This window comes from Dipodomys merriami, unplaced genomic scaffold, assembly GCF_024711535.1.
Source record: "Dipodomys merriami isolate MVZ:Mamm:240054 unplaced genomic scaffold, mDipMer1.0.p SCAF_20, whole genome shotgun sequence".
Classification (NCBI taxonomy): Eukaryota; Metazoa; Chordata; class Mammalia; order Rodentia; family Heteromyidae; genus Dipodomys; species Dipodomys merriami.
This window is the reverse complement of record NW_027203382.1, coordinates 15,567,668-15,581,650: the sequence shown is the minus strand read 5'-3', so window position 1 is coordinate 15,581,650 and position 13,983 is coordinate 15,567,668.

The following is a 13,983-nucleotide window of genomic DNA, read 5'->3' as shown; positions in this document are numbered from 1 at the left end:
TTCACATACCCAGCCTTTGTGATCTTTGTTTTTTTTGGGGTCCGGTCATGGGGCCTGAACTCTGGGCCTGGGCGCTATCCCTCAGCTCTTCAGCTCAAGGCTAGCGCTCTACCACTTGAGTCACAGCTCCACTTCCGGCTTTTTACTTTTTGCTTATGTGGTGCTGAAGAATCGAACCCAGGGCCTCATGCATGCAAGGCAAGCGCTCTACCACTGAGCCACCTTACCAGTCCCCTTTGTGATCTTTTTATCTAAGTCCCAGGCCTCTACTGGTTCAACAGCCATCTAATCCTTTCTCTTTCTCTGTATACCAAGGCTCACCGATTCTGTATTATTTGTGTGTTATATGAAACTGTAGGACACCTGGTATTTGAACTCATGTACATTTAAATACATATGCTTTCCACCATGTTCATGGCCGAAAAGTGTTCTGAGATGAATGAGAAGTGAAATGAGAAAAAAGTAGTGGGCTTGAACCAACATGGTAGTGTTGGAAATGTTGATTAGTCTCTGGTGATTACAGTTGGGATATAATAAAAGAGACAATATTTACTGGTGGATGAGAATTGGAAAGTAATAAATAGAAATCAAGAAAGATAATAATCTTTCTAAGTTAAACAGTTAGAAGAAGCAGTGCATATAATACCAGAAACAGGAGTGAAAAGAGACAATAAGTTATGCAGTCTTAATAACTTGGATCTCTCAAAACAAATTCTCTGAGAAATGGAAACAAATACAACAATTTGACAATAACTGCAACAACAGCTGATACTTTTAGGTAGCATCTAAAAGTATCTCTCTATCTAACTAACTTTTAGGTAGTTTAATTGCCAGGCACAGATCTAACCTTTCATGTAATTTCCTAGCTAGAAATTATATTTCCTGAGCATATGAGTAGAATTATGTATAAAAACTCTGGGACAAGGGCTGGGAAGGTGGCTCAGTGGTAGAGCGCTTGCCTTGCATGCATGAGGCCCTGGGTTCAATTCCTCAGCACCACATAAGCAAAAAGAAAAAAGCCAGAAGTGGTGCTGTGGTTCAAGTGGTAGAGCGCTAGCCTTGAGCTGAAATGCTGAGGGATAGCGCCCAGTCCCAGAGTTCAGGCTCCACAACCGGACCCAAAAAAATAAATAAATAAACTCGGGGACATTTTCAACTTGAAAGCAAGTTACTCTTCTTGGATTTGGTTCTTACTTTATTGAGAAATATTGTTTATAAACCAAACAGCCCAAATGTCAATTTTCAAATGATAGAAGAGTCACAGATGCAAGGATCTCAAGTTACCAAGGTTTCATGGTGTATAATATCTCACCATTCTAAACTAGCCTGTAACATTAAAACAACAGCGGCTTCTGTTTCTTTAAAATAATTTGGTCCTTTTTAACCATGCAGTTTTCTGAGACAAAATGATAGTAGCGTCAAACAGGTGTGTGTATTCTTTCGTCTGTACTGTTTTATAAACTTACAAATGAGCAAATTCCTTCATTGCACTTGGAGAGTTTGCTGACTTGAACTTTAAGCTACCTTCGTACTCCCAATTCCCATACAAGCTATAAGAAAAGCAAAATTCAAGGGTTGGTAGGGGGTCAGTTGCAAACATAGAAACAACACATTACCAATCCAATACATTCTAATTATTATCATTACTAAACACTAATATAACATTCAGTTTCTAGCACAAAGTGACATTTCATAAGTTTTCTATTAGTTCCCTATCTGTTTCCTAGACTATGAAAAGTGAACTACACAATTTGCTACTCAGCTCTGAAAGTCCTCACCAATCAAGGGTATTTTTGCTTCATGAGATGCACAGAGCTTTCTCTCTTTGTTCCTACAGAGCTATGTCACAAAGAACAACCTGTAATAAGTTGCTCCCACTTCATCACCAAAAATAAAATCTTCTTTTCAAATCAAACACTTTCATTTCAACTATAATCATGCCAAATTTGGCACCCATAGCATTTAAAAAAAAATCATTGGGTTGCAGAGAGTTTAAAATCAAGGCAACATTTTCTGGAGGAAAATATTCATATAATTAAGAAAGCTTAGCAGTTAGGAATCTAGCGTCCACCCTGCTCACCCAATTATGTGGAACACCCCAATACTTAATCATTCCTCTAGCACATCCATGACTTGTCATAGCACTTATATACATGACTAATTTGAAACTCAGTATGTGGTTAATGTTATAGTTATTTATCTTCTTGATAAATTCTGTCTTCCCATGAAACTTGTATGATAAGAGTGAACACATCATCTGATGTAGCACACTTTCTAGCACAGCCACTTCACTGACACTGGGTGCTCAAGAGAGATGAGCTGCTCTTAATATATGCAATAAGGTTCTTCTCACAGAGGCTCTGTATTTCCAGGAAACAGAGATTGGAATGGAAATTTGTAAGAAAAAGAAAATCCCACTTATGTACATAGGTGTAAGAAAAAGAAGATCCCACCTATGTACATGTGTGTGTATGTATAAGTGTGTGTGTGAGTGTGTGTGTTATTAACTAAGAAGGTAAAGTAAGGTTACAGTATTTTTTTTTCAGATAGGCTATGCTTAAGTTTATACTGTTGCTCTCAGAACATCTCTTATACCTACATCTCAACTTATTACACAGTGCTTGAATTTAATTTCAAGACTATGAAATATCTTAATACATTATCGGAAGATTTTTAAAAGAACATAAATAGCATCAATAAGATTAAAATAAGTTTCTTATTTCAAGCTTATATTAAGGTACAAATTATTATTATTATTATTATTATTATTATTATTATTATTATTATTATTTTGTTGGTCATGGGGCTTGAACTGGGCCTGGGCGCTGTCCCTGCACTCTTTAGCTCAAGGCGAGTGCTCTACCGCTTGAGCCACAGCACCACTTCCAGTTTTCTAGTGGTTTATTGGAGATAAGAGCCTCAAAGACTTTGCTGCCTGGGCTGTCTTTGAACCATGATCCTCAGATCTCAGCCTCCTGAGTAGCTAGGATTACAGGTCTGAGTCCCCGGCACCCAGCCGTACAAAGTATTATTAATCTCCCCTGTACTTCACTGGTTTCTAATGATCAGATTTACTATTGTTTATTTTTGTTGCTTTTATTTATTTTATTTCTCAAAAGTTTGCTTCCAAATATTCATCACTGCAAAAAATTGGGAATGATATTACCACAATAGATCTCAAGATCTTGAAAGGGGATATGCCAACTCCACATTCCTAACAGATGTCAGTTTTATGTAAATACCACTGTTAAGGCAGAGGTCAGGATAACTCAGGGAAAGCAAAAATATGTCTGCAATCAAAAACTCATCTGGAGGGCATTTTTTTAATTTCCGTAATGTGGTTCAGAATGGTGTTTTAACACTAATTTCATATATCATCACAAAGTCGGTCTAATGAATGAGCTAGGAAGTCAAGCTCTGTGACTAGATTGCCTGGGATTAAATCTCAGGTCTATCACTTAGCTGCTACAACCAAAGTGCTTCACTTCTCTGTACTTCTATTTCTTCAACTGGAGAAGTTGGTAGAGAGCGGAAACATGCTTTTTGGGTAGTTCAGAGGACTGAGTAATAAAACACATGTAGAACATGAGCACATGGCCTGGCACAGAGAGAATGTTCAAAGAACTTTAGCTATTGTTTGAGGATGAATTATTTACATGATTGTTGCCAGTTAGTCCAGAGGGAGAGAGTAATGAAATTGCCACTTGACTTTGCATTTCTGATAAGAGAAAATACACCAACATGTTTGTCTTATCAGAAGGTGTAATTCCCTCCTGTCATCTCCAGTACAGTTCTTTTTTTGAAGCAAATAACCTATAAATAAAAAATGGAAGACAGAAGAAAACAGTAGTGATTCAATTTTTTAACAAAAGCACAAGCAAGGCTTTAAAATTTATTTACTTAATATTGTATTTCATTACCTACATCTTCATGGTTTTTATTTTAGGAGAGTTTAATCAATGGGTAACATTGAGGTTAATTATAAACTAGAAAAAAGAGTTTTAGCTCCCACTGCAGTGTTATTTCCAACTCCCTCGGGGTCTGTCCTGGGTCCCATTTCCATGGTCTCAGTGGTAATTCAGGCTGGAAGAATGCCTGCTATGGTGTTAATTTGGTGTTATTCCTTGTAAGCATAATGTTACTTTCCTTGATAAACACTCCAGAAGGCAAAATGCTGAGCTAATGTAGTAGGAACCTCCTAATTTGCACACTTACCACATGGCAACATTTCTTTATTCTAACAACGGCCTTCCCCACTACTTCACCCATATTTCCCACAGCCTTCTCGATCCAGATGTTTAAAATTCTTGAGAATCTTAAAGTTGGGACTGAGAGAGGCAAGAGAATTTCTCTCTTGTGCTAAAACTGTACCATGGGAACGTTGGTGGCCAATGCTTAGAAAGATATCCTGCCAGGTAATAGAAGAACGACACTCACGTATAGAGACAGGAGTAAGAAAGAGTTTGGGAAACATTAAAAACTAGGAATCTACTCAGTTTAATGCAGAAAGCTAAAAGAATATGAGGAAAGGGCTCAAGTAGTATTCATGTCCTTTACACTCTTTTTAACCGCATTTTGAATTTGAGAAGATAGTTCTTTTCTTGTCTCTCAGAATCTCCTGATCTGATTTTTCTGGTCACTTTGCTGTGTCTACTAACTCTAGATAGTCTTTTTCAGCCTTGTATTCACTTTTTGAAAGTTCCCTTAGAAGGAATCTTACCAAAAGCTCAAGCTCTCCAACATCACTTTATTTGACAAACTCTAAAGAATACTTTATGTGAGCTTCTGCTTTTTGAAAGAACCCGAGATAAGACACCAATATTCTGTAATCAAATTTCCTTTGGAAGGCTTCATTTATAATGATTTATAATGGGTTGCAAGAAACTTTATTAACAGTCGCAGCTAAGGAGTTTACAAACGATGGCCTTGAAGGACTTAATCTCTGCTCTAGTTTCTTCATACATAAAACGGTAGCATTGGATTCATTTCTAAGAATCCTTTCATCTCTGAAGTTCTATTATTTGAAAAAAGCCTTCAAATATCAGAAAAATAAATCTGTTAATTGTAGTGCAGAGTGAGACTGTCAATTCCTCGCAGATATATTTCTGGTCCATCAATATTCTTTGCCCTAGTAACCATGGCAGATCCAGTCCTTGACTCTTCTGTATTCCAGGACACTAGAGAAGGAACCATGATAGCAGTTCTTTGAGGGAGCAGAGTGAATGAATTAATTTTTCAGCGTATCTGACACTCATTGGGTTCTAATTGGTCAAAATGTACTATATTCTTTTGAAATAAAGAAATTTTATGAAATATTTCGGAAGTCCCTTTCATCTGTGAAAACTCAAGTTTCATGTGACTCTGGAAGATTTCTGGAACTTCTATTGACTTTCAAGTTCTCAAACTTGGTTTACATGCATATTCTGGTTTTCTTTTACATCCTTCTTTAGACTCATTTTAGGAGTCATAAATGATTGAAATTCATCCCTTTTTCACTCTCGTCGTCTTTAAAATTACTGTAACCCCTTTGTACAGTATTTTTACAATAAAAATATATTTAAAAAAAGAAAAGCAGGGAAAAAAACAAAAAACGTGATATTGCGAATTACCTGTCATTTCTGTTTTTGGTAAGAGTTGATTGAGAACCTAATCCTTCTTTCCACATTTCTCCATAGATATAAGCAGAGAAAATAAAGCACAAAGTTCCAACAATGTTGTGGTTGGGCTGGCTCTAATGATTAGGTACTTACTTACAAGTACAAAGTCCTGAGCTGAAATACCCCATTTTAAAACTAAATTATATAAACAAAACTGAACTAAACATCATTTCCATTTAGTATTAAAGAAAAACTAAGAATTAGGTAACTGGAGATAAGACTTGAGAGCAAATGCTTTGTTTCTCCACCTGATTTGGAGAATGAACACAGTCAATGTGCAGTGAGAAATTATACAGCAAAATCACAGCAAGAAACTAAGGACAAAAAGATATCTAACTCTACCAAGTGCAGTTGGGGCAGAAGCAAAGGGAGATGGAAAAGTATTAGATAATAGCACAGAGAGATAGGCATAAAAGGGCATCTAAGTGATCAAAGACACCAGACAACAGTGAATCCTAAATTTGATAGTTGATTCAGCAAAATCAAAACCTAGTGAGGTTTGAAAATCCTTTCCACTTTCTGCCATTGCAAAGGTGAAGATTGTAGCAAAGATTTTTGGAGCCATTTTTTATTAAAGAAATACCATGTTGACAATAGTTGCATGAATTTTTAGAGTGGAAAATAAAAACAGACATGACTAGAAAAATAAAAACATCATTGAGAAATGTTTGCTTTAGAACGAAAAATAGACACAAAGAAAAATTTTTTGCAAAGTATACATCAGCTCCAATTTTTTAAATGATGTTGAGATTTATTTAGAAGATCAAAGGAAAATTTAATTGGAGCTGCTACCAGAGGAGGCCAGGCTGGTTTAACCCGCAAGCATACTAGATACAAGCTTAGAGTCTCAGCTATTCTTGGTAATGAAGAACAAAAGTTTTAATAAAGGAGGTTCTTTCATGAGTTGCAGTTTTATAACTAGCAGAACAACCAAAAGGAAACAGTATTTTTGTATTAGTTTAACTGGTATCTTTTAAAAAATAAACAAATGAATTAAGTGTGAGAACGGGAAGGGAGACAAAGTTCTTCACTGGTGGCATGTACAAGACCCTTGTTAAATCCACTGAATGCTGAATTATAAGATAGATTCAAAGTAATTCCAGCTCAGCTTAGTTGCTAGCTCTGCCCAAGCACTGCCTCTAAGAATAAGAGACTGCTTTCTAGGCCATTGCATTTGGTAATTTGAAGATAATGTAAATATATATGTATATTCTAGGATTCTGAAACAAAATGATTGCTTCACTCCTTGCTTTCCTATTTAGAGCTATTAAAACTACTGGCCAATTATTAGGACTTTATGATTCAGTGTATTTGTCCCCACCCCAAAATGTTCTCAAATGTCTCAAATGTTCCTTTCCCTTTAAGGAAACAACTGGTAGAATATATCCTGAAAAACCTCCTGAGACCTTCCTATTTTCCTATAGAACATTAGCTACTTCCTCTCCCAAGAAAGGGTAGTAGAACTGAAGCATACAATCCAGTATGACTAATCCTATGTTCTTTTATTGTTGAGTTTAGCTCCCAAGAAATCCTTTTATGTGTTACTTTGGAGAAACTTGACTATCTCATTCCACTGGGTGATTGCTCTCTAGACTTCCTACTGTGTTATACATTGGCTGTAAATTGTCTATTACCAAAAAAAGTGATCTTTTAGAATAGAATATTTCCTTTAAGTTATTGAAATAATTATAGGAAATGTTTAAAAGTATTAATAACATTTCAGAGGAGTTTACATCATGTACTCTATAAAACAAATGGTCATTCTCAAGGGCAAAAGATTGAGTACTAAAATTCAAATGACATACAGAGTCTGAACTAAATCCTCTGAGAATCCAAAGGACTGCCTTATTCTACAGCCTACAAAATTTATCACACTCCAGGGTGTAAAGCAAGGCAAAGAACTTTATTTTCTGTGTTATATATTTCAGTAAATATGTCGGTGTCCCTAAAAGGATATTGGTTATAAGGGCTGTAAAGACTTAAATTCTCTAAGACCTAACATCTATGAAGTGGACTATAAATGTCACAATACTAAAGTTTTGCATCTCATTTCTTCTTATGATTAAGAAAGGGGAAATTAAAAGGTAAGAAACAAGGCTCTCATTGTAAGTAATCTGATGACAATGAGCCTTAAAATTCTACAAATTTTATCAGCTTTCTACCTTCCCTCAAGTGTCAATGCAGAAACTTAGCTTTGAGGAGGTTGTTAAATATTTAAAAAATCAGGGAATTCATCGTTAAATATGAAAGAACCAGGTCTATAATCTTAGCTACTCAGGAGGCTGAGATCCAAGGATCAAGCCTCAACTGTCATTGTTCAGATGCTCAGTTTCAGTCTTGTCCCACATGATTCCTGAAAAAGCCAGAAGAGAGCTGCCTGGAAAAATGATGTGACCAAGCTTTGAGTTTTTCTCCGCTTTGCTGGGGAATGGAAGAAGATAAGACTCCAGACTCCTCTCTTGATGTTCAGAATTAAGTTGGGACCACCTGGGGTTTCCAGTTTTAAAATAGAATTGTTTGAGCAATTAGCAAACTTTTGAGCATCTGCTTCCCATAGCATTTAGATAAATTAATAATAGTAAGCATTTCTAAGATAAGAAGTGGATTATTAGAAATACCAGGGTACTAGGAGATTAATTTGCTTGGTCACCTTTGCCACAAAGAAGTCTCATCAGTCCTATAGGATTTAATACTTGTGAGTTCATGACCCAGGAATGCCTATTTCCTATAGACTCAACACAGTGAAACTCCATTAGCATGCCTCCTTATTTAACTCAATGTCCACGCTGATGATTTATTTTAATGTGCCAGTCTAAACCTCCAGCAGCAATTTTTTTCAGGTAATATTTTTATTCATAATGGTAACATCTCTTGACTTTTTCAGTTTGGCAGCTAGGATCTTCTTTCCTTTGACTTTCAAAACTTTACATTTTGACATATACAATCCAAGATAAGTTAAATAAAAAATACCCATGTTACATCTGGTCTTTGGGATGATTATGCAATTCTAAAATCAATAGGGGTTTTGCTCTCAAGGTACTCAGATTTCATCTGGATTTTCAGAATAAGAATGAAAGAATCTTGTTAAAATTATCAAAATTTAGGCAAAGTTCTTATCTCTATTTGATAAGCTGAGTCCCTAGAAGAGAAATTTACATATTCGTCATTTCAGGATCTTAAGCTAGGTTTCTTTTTTTATTGTGAAAATACTGTACAGATGGGTTACAATTACATGGGCAAGGTAATGAGTACATTTCTTATCAAGCATTGGTGCCTCCTCCTTTGTTTTCCCTTCCCATCCTAAGCTAGGTTTCGGTATGACCAGAAATGTATGAAAGAGGAAACATCCTAAAAGGCTTTCCTAGGTCAGGTAACCTTGTATGTGTTTAATTTGTGGGATTTTCTTATGTAATTTAGGCAATGTAGCAAAATAGAATAAGGTTTAGATTTATATTTGTCTGTATTACTTTCTGAAATCACTGCTAACACACTGTTTGTCCTAAGGAAATTTTTCCCATCTGAAAATTGGGGTAGCCTTACCTCACTCACAAGGTCTCTGTGAAGGTAAATGATTTTTGCTGACAATTGTGTTTTTGTCACTGGAGTTAGTCGTATCCATATTTGTCACTGGAGTGACAAATTCCATTGCAATGATTTCCATTTAATGGCTTCATGGTCCCTACTATAGGGCCTCTGGGTATACACTCCTGAGACCACAGAGAGTCCTGTGTAGATGGAGCAATGGGAAAACTTGGGACTCTTGTGAAATATATTAGGGCAAAGAAATTTCCTCCAACTACACAGAAATAAGAAGTATATAGCTTTGAGTCATTTCATGGAAGCCAACAGAAACGTTTAACATCCATTTCTTCCCCAATTGCAACCCAACCTCTACATGGTCTAATTGTTTAATCCAGTATATTATCTTTGTTTAAACCAGATTGAAGACAGCATTTTAAAAAGAAATTCTTATTGTAACTATATGTTATATGCATATATCATACAATTTGACATAATGCTATGATGTTTCCTATAGACCTTTTACATTAACATAAAAATTTTTTAACCATACCACTGTGTGAAACTCATTTCTAGTAATAGAATATCATGCAGTCATTTAATGTAATAAAGCATAGTCTCACTTAAGAAATGCATTTTTAATTTACACTTAAAGGGGAACTTTTTAAAAAATTATTATTTTTTTATTGTGAGAATACTGTACAGAGGAGTTACGATTACATGGGCAAGATAATGAGTACATTTCTTATCAAGCATTGTTGCCTCCTCTTTGTTTCCCCTTCCCATCCCTTCCCATACTCCCCCTTCCCCTCACCCAATCCTCCCCAACCCCACCAAAGTTGTAAAGTTTGTTTTTCGACATAACGACTTGTTCATCTCATTGTTGCAATGGGTCCAACCCTAGTTAAACGATTTGCTTTTTCCCTTCCCCTCCACAAATTATACCAACATCAAATACAGTGAAAGCATGGTTATATTGTGGGGGAAGGACATACAAAGCAACATAGAAATCATCTTGTAAATATGTTAAAAACAATTGCATGAAAGGAAAAAAACATTTGAATACTTATCTTGGGGTTCATTCCCCTAACATCAACTTATCTGAACTGTTCTGCTTGACTCAGACATATACTAGTTATTGCAAATAAGGGAAACCATGGAACCTATGTTTCTTTGGGCCTGGCTTACTTCACTTAATATAATTTTTTTCAAGTTTAAAGGGGGAACTTTTAAACATCTATTTTTTAAGTTTCTTGAGATATCCAAACTTCATGTCTAAAATCCCTTCTGTGAAGTAAATTCTAAATTCTGAAAGACATCAGTTGACTGGAAGGGTTTAGATAAGAATCTGTAGACTTGACCTTACTAGTAAGTTGTTAGTAGTGAGCATATTCATTTCAACATGTTTGTTTCAATTGACTTTGGATAAAATCTCCTGTACCGCTATGGACTAGTTATGGTGGTGTGACCCTAGGACCTTTGCCTTATTCTCTCCCTGATGTCATCATGCTCCTACTGGACATTAAGAATCATTTTTTGAAAATGAACTTTACAACTTTGGTGGGGGGGGGAGGGGAGGATTAGGTGGGGGAGTAGGGGGAGGATGGGAAAGGATGGGAAGGGGAAACAAAGGAGGAGGCTACAATGCTTGATAAGAAATGTACTCATTATCTTGCCCATGTAATTGTAACCCCTCTGTACAATATTTTCACAATAAAAAATAGATTAATTTTTCCTGATGTCTTCCAAGAGGTAAGCCTTCCTTTGAGTTGCTAAATTACACAAATAGTAACAGAAAAAAAAAGCCTCATTATTTCCCTAAATGTCAAGTGGTATTTACAGAAAACCCAGCAACATATTGTTACCATTCTATCTTACAGCCAGATAAACATAATTGTTAATTATCAATATTAATTACTTGATTTTTGTACAGGTTTCATATTCTCCCTGAGATCTGTTTTCCATTTCTTCTTTGGATATAATGAACTCTTTTTGGACACTAAGCATTTGGCATGTTGTCTCACAACCATTTTGGTCAGATAGATTACTGGAATGCATCCAAACATAAATTTTTCCTAGGGTCAAGTATGAAAAAACAATCCTTTGCTTTTTTGGTTGTCTTGTAGTCTAGAGCACAAGTAAATCTGCTGTGTCTATATTTCCATTACTTGTCACATGAATTAATAAATAATCTCAAAGAAAACATTCCTTTAATCTCAATTTTGTTTAATTTGAAATTAGGATGTGAAGCGTGCACTCAGATCTTCCATGGTTGATTTTTTTTCTGATCAAAAATCAGTATAATTTCCACAGGCAAAAGACTAGGAAAGAAAAGAGACTAATGTTCTAAGACTTTATGTTCTTAAGAATACTCTTGCTGCAGATCTGATTATTGCTCCCTAACTTGGCAGACCACCTATATTTCTCATGTCTCCTACAGAAACCTTCTCAAGGAAACCCTCTTGAAATCCATGAGTTAGTTTCTAAAGCCAACTTGCCTCTCTCCCCTGCTAACCCATGCATCAGCATCCCCTGCTCCTAGGCAAATTTCACAAAGAGCTGCACACCAGGAGAGGGAAGGTAATGATGTGTGTTTGTCTTTCGGGTGCACTCACATTTCAAACTTGTCTGCAATTCCAATAAATAAAAGGAGTTGTTAAACCTTAACAAAAGCTAAATAAAAAGAAATGTTAAACTATAAAATGAATTTTGAAAAAAGACTGTCATTAGGTGTAACCTAAACAGTCTGTGTGTGGCTTCTCAGAATGACAAGTAAACAATAAACACTAAGTGTTGTCAAGAAGCTTCAACAAAGAGTGTTTCCATGCATGTGCAAATAGGGAGATGTGCTGTTGCAAGCACCAAATTCCAGCAGCTTTGTGGGCAGTCACATGGGCACTGAGTAGAAAGCTGTCCACCTGCCAGGGTGGCCTTTTTCCCTTCTTCTGTTAGGGTGACAGGAATTCTTTCTCCCTAATTACATGTCCAATGGCCCTTCACTATTTTTTTTTCTGTTTAAAGAAGCATTTGAAAGAGTTGTGAAAACTTGACCTGTTTTTAGATTATTTTAGTGGCAGAACTTTTTGAAAATGCAATACCAGCATTCATAGCATTTGCTCACAATAAAAATGGAACTTCCTTTCCACCACATGACATGGTCTTGCAAAAATAAATTTCCTTCTTTCCTTTAATCATAAGCCTCAAATCCAATCATGCTAACAAGGAGTAGTCATTTATATAAATGAATGAAGCCAGCTTGGTTGTAAGATATGTGTAAGATAGAATGTAGAGATGTAGAGATTTAACCTATTGGACAGTGTGCATACCAAAAGGGTCTATCACTGTCAAACTTTTAAAGCTTACTTCTGCTAAAGAAAAGATATCTCTAGGATAAATTCATCTCACAGTATAGATTTAATAGATTGTTTTTATTTCAATATAACTATATTAAAATTACTCATAAACCTTAAGAAAGCCAATATTGTCCCAAGAGGAGTTAACTAAAAGTCCATGTTCAAGTAAAAAGCAGATAAAGATCTCCCTACTTTCTTCTTCGCCTGCAAAATAAAGTGTACACTAATCACCCATAAAATCACCAAATGTTTTGCTAACAAAACCATATATGTGAACAATTATGTTCTCTATTTATTTTTGACCTTTACAATAACTCTGATTATATGCTGCTGTTATGCACTAGTCATTTTGATTCATAAAACAGAACTTTGTAGAAGAAGCAAGATAATAACATTATGCATGTATTGTGCATTTGATGCATCTTTCAAATGAAGATGGTAAGAAACTTTGCAATTTCATGTTGTAATGAATGAAGCATTTACTTCATCCAGTGGGAAAGCTAAGTAGGCTACATTGACTTTAACCATTTTACCCAAGCTCAGTACCAAAGACTTCACAAATAAAACCCAAATCTTTCTAAACACACACACACACACACACACACACACACACACACACACACACACATATTCATTCCAAATGAAGAAAGTTTAATAAGCTAGTTTGAAGAAAGTTTAATAAGCTAGTTTGCTGCAATTAGTCATACACATTGTTTTTTTTATTATTTTAATGATTTGGTTACTATACTGAAGTGCTAGTTGCACTTCTCAGGGCTTGGATTTCTGTTTTTTGTTGTTGTTGTTGTTAATTTTATTTATGAATAAAACTTGTGGTCACTGAAGCAAATGAAGATTTGTGCAGTGCTCATAGATACTAATATGTAATTGCAATGAAATATAACTTTATACACAGTAGGATAGTTATAATTGAAAAGACAGAAAATAGCTGGGCATAATGGCACATGCCTATCATCATTAAAGCTACGTGGAAAGTTGAGATCAGAGAGAAAATATTTCAAGATCTCACCAAAATTTGCATGTCTGTTATTCTACTTCTGTGTCCTAGGCCAGTGTGTGTAAAAACTGATAGCTTCCAAAAAATAACCAGAGCACATAGGGCTGATGTTGTGTCTCAAGAGGTAAAGCACCTACCTAGTAAATGTGAGGCCTTGCATTCAAACATCGGTATTACTTACTACTACTACTACCACTACCCACTACTACTAACTACACAATAACAATAACAATCAAAGGGAAAAGGAAATAGCAAATTTTAATGAGGACTTGGAAAGTTTTTACATTCTGATAGCAATGAAGTCATTTCAAAAAACAGCCAGTACCTTCCTCAAAAATTATATATATAGTTAAAATGTAATCCAGTAATTTACTCCTAACTATATACACAAGATAAACAAAAATCTGTTTGCTGCTTTTTGGAACATAGCAGTGTTGTT